General features: G+C 47.8%; 1 long non-coding RNA gene across 1 annotated transcript in view; it reads right to left on the bottom strand.

Moving 5' to 3' along the window:
* Positions 1–582: 582 nt before the first annotated feature.
* LOC144173458 (uncharacterized) overlaps positions 583–11,245 on the bottom strand; it is a 30,560-nt gene continuing 19,897 nt past the window's right edge. The window contains exon 4 of the long non-coding RNA XR_013323279.1: positions 583–690. This is a non-coding gene — a long non-coding RNA (uncharacterized LOC144173458). The remainder of the gene's footprint in view (positions 691–11,245) is intronic.

The raw sequence follows: 11,245 nt of genomic DNA, 5'->3' as shown, positions 1-11,245 counted from the left end.
TAAATATGTAAGCGATCTTACTTCCCGACGACCGTGCTGTGCGAATAATTTAGGACACTGAATTGCTGACAAAAAAAGCTTTACTTCATGCCCTGGTGCAATACAAGGAACGTCCTTCAACCAACCTCGCGGCAAGATTTGTAGCATAAATTCAAGATACAGAATAAAATCTTTGTAGAAACAAATATTTTCGGTACTGCCGGCATCCTCCACACTGTGTGTTTGCACTACAGCTTTATGTACATTTCCCTTGAACAAATTGTTTGCGCCGTTATTTTGCACTTCTTTAACATGAACTTTCTTGCTCTCTGCATTCTGACGAGAACCATGCTCTGGTACTCATGTCACACGTGGCCTTTACAGGCCAAGGTAACATTTTTGCTAAACAAAATTAACAATTTCGTCAGTATCGTATTCACACGGATTGTGTTTTGGAGTTTCTGCATCAAAACATCCAGTACCAATAGATGATGTATCTTCTTTCCCTAATACAAAATGAATACGATATTGCACTTTATTTATTTAGGGCAAATTAAGGAAGCAAGTATTACAAAATTACTAACAAGTTCTGTTCAAACTTGCCTTATTAACGTGTGTGCAGCCTAATGGAATCGGGTCCGGTTGGCAGGTCCCATTGAAGCAAGTTCCCGTTTTGTAGGTGGGCTCGTAGTTGTACCCGTAGGCTGTTGTCTGCAATTAGGCACAAAGAAATAAACAGCTTCCCCAAAAACCTCAGACGAATTCTAGGATTTATAATGCTTTATAAAAAATTATAAAATGCATTTACGGGGGACTACGACAAAATGAAGGAAGCTCACACTAGCGCGAGAGGTAGCGAAGCTGTGCGCAACCTTAACCACCATCACGACTGTTTAAGCCGATGATTGCAGACGATTTGCTTCTTCGCTGCTGCCGCGATGACCTTTAATTCATCGTTGGTGAAACAAGTTGGAGATTTCTACATTTTTTCGGAAGTGATAATCATTAGATCTCACCTTGGAGGGGCGTACATTATGACCTGTCTTTCTAGTTCCGAGCAACTGTTGCAACGATTACGGCGAACGCTGGAGTTCTCTTTTTAGGGGCGAAGCTCCTTAAGTCATGGGTCTGTCCATCCCTTGTGTCTCGTGGTACGTGACCGCCGCATGCTTTCGGAGATGTCGCAAAGTGGGCCGCGTTGCACGCGCAAGAACCGGCTGCAACCGGCAGCGCAAACTCGGCACCGGGAGCGCGAGCTTGTCTGTGTTCGCCAACGGAGGCGCGAGCGCACGTGCACTGCGAGGGGGAGATCACGCAAGAGATCACGCCACGAACGCAGGCAGTCGTTCTCGGTGATCAAACGAGACGCAAGGACCTTTGCTCGTTTCCTCTCGTCTTGTTCGGGCACAAGTTCGCCCTAAATAAAAGTTCTTTCTTTACCGTTGTGTCCCATCCTACGTGATAAAATGTGGTGGAGGTGCGGGGTAGTCCTCGATGGCGCGAGGTCTTTCACCAGGTATGGGCATGGGAGCACTGACTCCGAAAATAAAAGTTGATTTGTACAATGTACGCACACAGTCTTACGTCTTTCTTAATGATGGAATGGGCGAACTTTCACGGGAGAGTTACGGTTACCGATGATCTCCCCCTCTCGAGCTTCGCCCCACTTATCATCATTCATTCCGTGGATATGGCGTGATTTTTTTTGTCCAATCTTGGCCTTTCTCCCAAACGGGTATGCTTGGCTTGCAAAAGTGCGCCGATGACACTGGGTGGTTGCCGCAAGGCACGCACAGACGACCGCTCGGCCTTTTTTTTTTGGTTTTTAACTGCCAGACCATTGCCGCAATCTTAGCCAATATCTTTAAGTGGATATGATTTGCTTGGCAAACGTCCGCAGGTTCACTTGGCAGTCGTCTCGAGGCACCGACACATGAGCGCTAGGCATTTTCTTGGTTTTGTTAACTGCCGAGCGGTGGACGCGTGGCCCGTGCTCACGTGCGCGATTTCGTCAATTTCTTGGTATTTTTAACTGCGGACAAGGAACACTACGACTTGCTAAAGAGCTTTGATTATAATTAAGCTTTTGAATGTAAAAATCCTGCGCAGAATCACGGTGCCTATTGCCCATCTTCGTGATTGCACTATAACAACTAATATATTTTTGAAGCTAATAAAAAACGCCTGGTTTCTAACAGCTATCGGAAACAAGAAAGAAATGGCGCAGCTTAGACTGGTGGTGCAAGGCTGAAAAACAAGTAGAGCTAGCACCCCTCCCCCTTCGTCGGAGACCCGGCTGTTGCAATATTATCATCATCAACAACCCACTAGGTCGGCTGCAAAACGAAGGCCTCTCCCCTCGACCTCCAACCACTCCTATCCCGCGTCCATCGAGTGCCTTATTGCGTGCGAATTTCCTTATCCAGTCCTTCCGTCAACGAATTCGCCTTCCTCTTTTTGTAGCCCCTCTCCCGGTTTAGACTGTGTGAGCCCGGTAGACCACCGATTGACATTTCGCCTAATCACGTTGCCAGCCCAAATAGATTTCTTTTTCTTTATTTGAACTATGATATTTTCTACTGCAGACTTTTCTCTGATACTGGAAGCTCGCTTCGTGTCTCTAAGTGTTACGCAGATCATTATCTGTTCCATGGCCCGTTAAGACGACCTAAGTTTGCTTTCAAGTATTTTAGTGAGCGCCAAGTTTCCGCTCGTACTTATTTCCAAGCTTGCCGCTGAAAGTTGCCCATGAGTGGCAGGACGGGATCGCTTCGTCCGCAGGTTTTCACATCTCTCCCAAAGTGAACGGCATTAGCACGCGGTAGAACCCGTGACCAACTCCAGCGTAAACTCCTGCGCTATGAACCTAAAGGAAATGATGTGCGCCCGGAACGCGATTATAGCTCGGTATGGGAGACGCCGGTTTCATTTACGCGAGTGACCCAGCTTTCACTCTAACCACGGGAAGCTGATTGAATTGATTGCAGGGTTTAACGCGCCGACGCAACGCAGGCGATGAGACGCGCCGTAGTGGAGGGCTCCGGATTAATTTTGACCACCTGGGTATCTTTAACGTGCGCCGAAATCTGGTACACATGGGCGTTTATGCTTTTCGCCTCCACCAGAAAAGCGGCCGCGGCGGCCGCTTTTCTGATGGAGGCGAAAAGCAAAAACGCCCGCGTGTACCAGATTTGGGAATCAAACCCGCATCCTTGTGCTCAGCAGCATTACCACGGGAAGCGCTTTTTTTTTTTTGAATTGCCTGCACATGTATTGGTACCCGTTGCTGCTAATTCTGTACCCCTCGGGCCTCTGGGGTGGTCGAGTGGTTAGGTTTCCGGTATCTGGGCGTAAAGGTTTCGGGTTTGATTCCCGGGGCCTCCCTAACCGCGTTTTTTCGGAAGCCTTTAAGGTTTTTTGGTGCGATACTGGGATTTGTGTCGGCCTAAGTAGCTCTGCGGTTAAAATCGTTCACATGAGGCAAATGTGCAAGCACTTGAAGAAAGGGCTCCTATTTGTGTCCTTTGGAATTTGAGAAAAGGAGCCACCCGCCGCGATGGCTCAGTGGCTAAGGCGTTGCGCTGCCGAGCACGAGGTCGCGGGTTCTATTCACGGCCGCGGCGGCCGCTTTGCTGATGGAGGCAAAAAGCAAAAACGCCAGTGTGTTCCAGACTTCGGCGCCCCTTAAAGATCCACAGGTGTTCGAAATTATTCCGGAGCTCCACTACGGCGCGCCTCATCGCCTGCGTTGCGTCGGTGCTTTAAACCCTACAATCAAATCCATCAGACAATGAGCAACGTATATGATGCGACTTATGATGAAAACATGAACGAGTGCCAGTAAATGTGCCTCCGTGAGGCCGTGGTGTTCATTTGCTTTGCGGCAATAACTGGGCAGATTTGCTGTGCACTGGTTCTCAGCCTCGATGTAATGGCTGTGCTGTCTGCATTTGCTTGAACACGACGGCGAAGGACGCGAATGAACTCGATGTGGGGTTGAAGTTTGCCCATATATAGACTTAAATGTTCGGGACATTTTAAATGCGGAGCATTTCTTAGGCTCGCGATGTCACTCGTCGATGTTGTCGGCGCCGTCACACGCTCACTGCGCATGTGCGTCGCGTCGAGGCGCAGGTGCGCGTCTCTCCTCCGTACCCTCCTCGCTCTCAACAACAGGTGCGTTGGTGCGGGAGGAGCGCGTGTACCCCGTGCGCTCCGTCGCTCTCAACAACAGCTGCGGCGGTGCGGGGGGAGCGCGTCTGTGCGCGCATGCGTCGTAGCTACCCGTGCGCTGCGTCGCGCTCAACAGTAACGGCGGCAGGGCGTGTACACGTGATAATGGCGTGGTGGGTGCGTGGAAAGTTCGCGCGCTTGTGTACGGAAGTGTGCGCATGCGCGTCTCTCCTCCGTACTCCTCTCCCTCGAACGCGGGTGGTGTGTATATAGGCGGCGGAGCGCGCGTTCGGAATTCAGTCAAGGGCGTCTTTGCTTGGCTTTCCCGTGACTTGACGCTTTGCTTGACGGCACCAAGCAATAAAGACAGACTTAACTTTACACTCCTTGCCTTCGCTTATCCTTCATTCAATAAATAAGAATAATAAAGACGAAATAACAATTAGGCATTCCCAAACCATACCCAATTACGCAACATTCACGCGATACCCCCACCACTCTGCGACGCATTTACTCGAGTTGCCCCCGTGGGAAGATGCGGGCGGGTTTTTTTCTTTCTTCTTCCCTGTTCGGGAGCTTGGTAGGAAAAGATCTCCGATTTTTAAGGGGAGCAGGGAACACCTCTCGAGGTGATCTAGGCGTGTGCTGCATAGGCAGCTTGCTGCGGCCTTTCTTCCAGGTCCCCGTCTTTGGCTCCAGTTGCCCCGATTGTAAAATGATCTACGTAGACGCTCTGTTGGATTCTGGAGATAGGCTCTAGGTGTGGAGGCAGCTTGATTTTGGCGGCGTTGAAGATTAAGGGCCACAGTACAGATCCCCCAGGCGTGGCCGGACTCCCCATATGTATGAGCTTCAGTTATAATCCTGCTAGGTTGAGACGTGCCATATGACGAGAGCGGAAGTATTTGATGTATCCACAGGCACCGCGCCCGACTCCCAGCTCGGCCAGATTGTATAAAATGGCATCGTGTGTAAAGTTTTCAAATGCCTTGGTGAGGTCTAGTCCAAGTATAGCTCTCGTGTAAAAGTGCTAACCTTACGTGTTTTAGAAAATCCGGTGCTTTAGCTGCAGCATAACGTCTTGTGTGGAAAGCTTGGACCTGAAACCCACAATTGTATAAAGAAACAAGTGGTTTGTCGCCATGCGCTTGCACAGCCTAACCAGCATCGCGTGTTCGAAAATCATGCCCACCCTAGACGCAAGGTAAATAGGACGTAAATTCTCCAAATTGACTTCTTTGCCCGGTTTTTGTGTCAGAAAGCTCTAATGCTTTCCAGGCCGGTAAGACTTGCCCCCGTTCCCAGCACTAGCTCATGTGCCATGTGAGGGCGGCTATGGGACAACTGTCTAGGTTAGTCAGCAGCTTATTGGTCACTCCATCCTTGCCAGCGCGTATTTGGTCTGGAACTTTGCTACTGCAACTTGGACATCAGCATTGGCTTCAATATGTTGCTCGGACATCAGCATCCGCTTCAATATGTTGAGTACCGAGTTTTAAATGCAGAACATTTCAGTAACTCACGATGTCACCCGCGTTGACGTCCGTAGTCCACATCGCTCCCCCTACACTATATAAAAAAATATTATTTACCGGCGCCAGGTTTCGATCCCACGACTCTGCGGGCGGAACGCAAGGTACACGGTATTCTACCTACTGCGCCACAAAGCCGACACAGAACGGAAGGTTACGAACGCGCCTTATATCCTTGACTCATTCAACCGTCGGCCACAGGTGCGCCCTCTCCCCTGCGTCCTCCTCGCCTTCTCTCCGCTCGCAACACCCTCTCTCGCCGCGTTCGGTTCGGGCGCACAACAGGTGGGGACGTGCGCCACACCCCCTCTCGCCGCGTTGGGTTCGCGCTGAGCAACAGTCGGTTCCCGCGCAAGAACAGGTGAGGGCGCTCGCATCGCGCTCTCTCGCCGCGGTCGGTTCGCGCTTAAACCACATATGTCGTTCGCGCGCGCTCCGGTCGCTAACATCTGTGGCGTGATCGTGACGTCAACATCACGCGTTCGTGTGGTGGCGCGATTTCGGCGCTATAACACTCTCTCGCGAGGGGCATTGGATTGGATTCGATTGGATTGGCTTGGATTGGCTTGGCTTGGCTTGGATTGGATTGGATTGGTTTGGATTTGGATTGGATTGGAATAAAGTGGATTGTGTTGGATTTTGTTGCGTCAGAGCCGCTCCACGTTGCGTCATAGCCGCGGCAGGGGGTTCACGGCACGTTTCACCATCGACTTCATCGACAATGTCTACGTTGGAAGACAACAATTACAACAACAACAACCAATACGTAATCCATACGACTTGCAGGCGCGCCCCCCGCGGAAATGCTCTGCATTTGATCGTGCCCCTCGCGAGGGAGATGTTTTTTTTAGGTCCAGTGCATGCAGCCAACGGCTCTAGGTCTGCCTCTTAATTGTATAGCGCCTTAACAGTTTCCAAAAGTCGCTGCGTATAAGCGCCACATGTATGTAGGAAAGAAAGCAGGTTATCTTGCTTTATCGCTTTACCTCCGTTTGGGTCTCGGCGGCTTCTTAACGTGTTCCACTGCTGACTCCCCATTTCGCAGTCCATGCGGTCGCCTAAAGTTTGCCATTGCTGATTCGTGAGATGGCGTGTGCTTAAGTGTCCCGATTCAGTCTTCCTAATTTTCTTTGAAGGTGGTGATCCAGTTTCTGCTTGAGGAGCCGCGCTTAGGTGTTAATTTTATTTTCCCACATGCGCAGAAATCTGGAGTCAGCCTGCCATAAGTCTACATGGGTATAACGTGCATGGCCAGGTCAACATAGCGTTGTAGCTCTAAAATCGACGCATCCAATTATTTGATCGCTACGTCGACTGGTTCTACATTTGCTTCTCGTAATTTGCTGAAAGTATCTCACTTGGTGATCAGTTGTGTTTGCCCATTGATTTAGCTGGACCAGTCTGCATCATTGTTTCGATTATGTAATGATCGCTCCCGAGGTTTCTACGTGCGTTCTTTGAGATTGTCTTCTGGATATTGTTTGTAAAAGAAAAGTCTGGGGTGGTGTCCCTAGTAACGCTTTCCCCGAACCTTGTGGCGCATGTAGGGTCAGTGAGCAGGGTCAATCTTAAGGCTGCGAATTTTCTCATAATATTCTTTTTTTATCTCTCTGCAGTATCCCCATGCCGGGTATGATGAATTAAAGTCGCCAAGGACAATCACATCTCGGCGTTTAACTAGGTCTTTAGTTTTCCCAAGGAGCTCGGCGAAGGAGTGTGTCTTTCTAGGGCTGCTGTATACATTTATCACAAATAGACTACCTCCTCTTTGTTTCCGCCCATAAATAATTTCAATTAACACATTTTCTTGTTCGTCGATGTCCGTGAAATGCTGGATGACCGGGATGTTTCATCGAATGATTGTTGTAAGCTGTAACTGCCATACCGATTTCGTCTGTGTGGACTAGAGAGGGTGGAACTGTTTGGGCTAACGCCCAGAGCTCCGCCTGTCCATGAGTCGCCTGAAGAGCTATAACATCAGGATGGTTGGGTATGAGCAGGTGGATATATTCGTGCAAATTTACTCGTTTTTGTATTTAAAGGGACACTGAAGTGATTCGTAAATATTGTAGATTTAAGAGCGTAAATTGTATTCTGCAGTGTGCAGGCCAAGTTTCGACCGCTCCCGCTGCGTTTACGCGACTTATTTACCAGAAAAAATGAATTCCTAAATGTGTCCTGCTTTCTGCATGCTCGCCAATTTTCGGTGCCGTTTTGTATGACGTCAGAAAAAATGGCTTTGCTTGACTGCGCTACAGCACGGCCTGCCGACCTTCTGACAGAATCAGTCGGACCAGTGTTAATTCCGCCGGCCGCCGGCAGGTCGTCACAATTCATTCGTTCAATTGAAACTAAGCCACGACGTTAGTGAATAGATGAATGTACCTTTCTTGGGTTAGTTTGTACACTGTATTAAGCTCCAAGCCCACGTCGCTCCACACCAGCGCTTCACAAGGGAGCATGCGATGCTTGAGTGACTGGTACTCTAGTAGGAAAATCTAACGCTAACTGAAGGCGGGAGACTAGACAGCGAAGGTGATATAGGTACTAAGGAAGCAAAATCAACCGATACGTTTACCGTAAAGAGTAAACCTGGGGTGCAGGAAGCACTTTTTGCGCCAGGTGAACAAGTGGTCAACGCTTTTCCGTCTAAGAAATACAGTTGCTAGACATTAGATATTGTGGAAATTTGGGGCATGCTACCTGCTAGAGCGCAATAAAACAAATGTTCGTCCAAGCTGCTTGAAATGGTAAAATTGAATAAAAATGTAAACTGGCCACACATTAGACATTTTATAATTACAACCATGGCAGCGCTGGCTCGTGGCCGAGCGGCGTGAAGCGTTAGGTATGCTATTTTGCAAGTCGCAATTTCGAATCTCCGAGAGTACACAAATATTTCGTGAGTTGCTTTCTTTGTTTTCGGCCGAAGTTTTCTATACTTAATTCTTCATTTTTGCCATGTAACGATCATTGCTCCACGAGCGACTTCGCTAAGCGCGCGCAGACTTACAATGACGCGGTCGCGAGTTCTCGTTGACTAGGTGTTGCCGCACACACCGACTTCTTGCGCGCCGTAAGCATAGCCCAGATTCAGCAGACCCTTGGCCTGGTGAGAACACGCTTTTTACGATACAGGCGTGATTTAGGCAACCTCCAAAGCTAGCGAAAGCACATGGCATTTAGGCGTCTGCGGCGGTGATGTTCCGTGCGGGGATATTTTGCGTTTTCGGGGAATTTCGGGCTGTAATTAAGCCCAAAAGGGAAAAAGAAAAACTTCATTGTATGCTGGAAATTTTAGGAGCCCTAAAGTTAAAAGTAAGAACAATGCCCGTATAACGGATTTCGCATCATTTATTACTGTTTTCTTAGAAAATTTATTTTACCACCACCTCGGATTTATGTTCAATATCTGAAATCATGTTCCCGCAAGCAACGCCACTAGCATCCAATAGCGCTTCCAATTCAGTTCTTAAAACACAAGCTAGGGTAGAGGAAAGAATAGGCCATAAGAAAGAACTAGTAAAGCGTGAAGCGGCGGCGACTGAAGGGCTGAAGCCTGTTTCGCGTGTATTCCTGCGCAATATTCGTGAGGAACCAGTTTCCAATTTGACGTGCATTTTAGTTTAGTCCAGTTTTTTCAAACATTTTTTTGACAGCCATTGCCTCGCTTAAGCATAGAACAGACACGTTGTGTACGCGAAATAATGATATCTGGTTCAGACCTAAATTTTTTATTAACTATAAATTACAGTCACTGCAGCACAACTTGCAAAACATTCCTAATGAATATAAACATATAACAAATTGCAACCTTACAGAATTGAGAAAATACTTTTTTAAGCTTTATATAAACATTTTTCTACAGCATTTGGCTAACGATCGTCTAATTTATTGCACATTGCGTCCTAAGTGATTTTAAAGCGTTAATTTTGTTTGCTGCCAATCTCTACAGCTTGTGTAATTCTGCTTGCGGAATTTGTTGTGAAATTCCTTTTGTTTTTGTATACACTGGTACCCTTGTTTACGTAGAACTATGTACTCCTGTGCGCTCAGTTGCTAGTTGTGTAATTAGATAATTTTGGCTTCTTTTCTTGTGTGTGTTCAGTGCTCGTTGCCAATGTGCCTCTTCCGAAACTCAGGGCCAAGAACCTTAGTCAAGCTTCTGAATGGCAGCGTTTTGTTCTTGCCCTAACATTCGTGTTGTTTTTTATTAGGGAATGCTGAAATAAAATAAAAGAAAATAAAATTTTATGACATATACAGTATTGCGGGTGCGCTATGGTCCGCGTGCCCTCAACCGCAGATGGGGCCACCGTCCCGACGGTGAGCTAAAATAACCTTAATTAGCCAACAAGGTCTCATTCTTATTTATATGGACATTTTCCACTTAGAGCTCTAACACGAAAAGTAAGCCTGCTTTTTGTACAAAGCGGAAAATGCGGAATTAAATGGAGCTGAGCGGCAGATGGAGTAGAATTTATTTCACGCTGCAATTCCGACTCTGCTGAACGCCGTCTGCGTCCGGAAGGCGACGTAAAGAGGCGGCACTGGTTAACGCCCAAACTCGAAGAGGTATCCACGTAAATATCTATCAGTGGCAAAACGAGAATGCACAGAAATTTACAGGGAATTATGAAGCCACCTGGGGGGAAAACAAGCTAAAATTAGGAAATTTTCCAAACTACAAATTGGAATTTTTACTCCACTACAGAATATCACTGGTCTGCCGTGACGCGAAGGGCGTTCACGCACTGCCTAGGACTCGGCAAGTGGTTGCTATGATTACAAGCTGTCCTGGCCGGCTTTTTTGACGCATTTTACAGTTCGCAACATGACAGAAGCGCCGTATGGCGATTACTGAGATATCGAGAATGCCCCTCCAACAATAACGCCGGATGCCAGGCATGTGTTTCACAGCACCGAAACCGAAACTTGTTCTAATTGAAATCTTGAACATCGTCCAATACAAAGCACTTTTACTTATATCACTGGTGTTAGTTGGTGCGGCCGCCGCAAACCGCCCGTGGTAGTGTTTCTTATTTCAGTATTTATCAAATAAATACCGCATTAAAGCCGAGATAAACGATGAAAAGTGTGTTCATTTGAGCAAGTCTACAAGTGCAAGCAAACGCGGCAGCTTGACAAATTCACGCCTTTAAAACCTCGGCACTTACATTACAAATTCGATATGTTTTTTTTTCCGGTTCGGCTTCATGACGGTTGCCAGTAGACTGATAATTCTGGAGTCCCTCCGCTACAAGATCAGGGAGACGCATCTATATTTTTGTAGTGCTTTCTCGGCCCGCGTTGGGTGTAGTTCATTGCACACTTGTTATGGTGTCTTGTATAGAGGTAAATATAGCGCCTCAGGCTTCGTCCTGCTTAGCAAAGGTGTCGGCTCAGGTCGTAACCTTGTTGCCGATTTTGTTGATTTGGCCTACAAGGTTACTGTCCAGATTCAAGAGATCATGCCGGTGCACGTTCCCTCAAGGAACATCGTCGGCTTCCTCTTTAATCGGAGGAGGAGCGCTTTTGCAGGCGCACACGATGTTCGCAGT

This window comes from Haemaphysalis longicornis, unplaced genomic scaffold, assembly GCF_048455015.1.
Source record: "Haemaphysalis longicornis isolate Haplotype H1 unplaced genomic scaffold, Haemaphysalis longicornis Haplotype H1 scaffold_3, whole genome shotgun sequence".
Taxonomy (NCBI): Eukaryota; Metazoa; Arthropoda; class Arachnida; order Ixodida; family Ixodidae; genus Haemaphysalis; species Haemaphysalis longicornis.
Note: the sequence above shows the minus strand (reverse complement) of the source record. Positions and strands in the feature narration are given on the sequence as shown.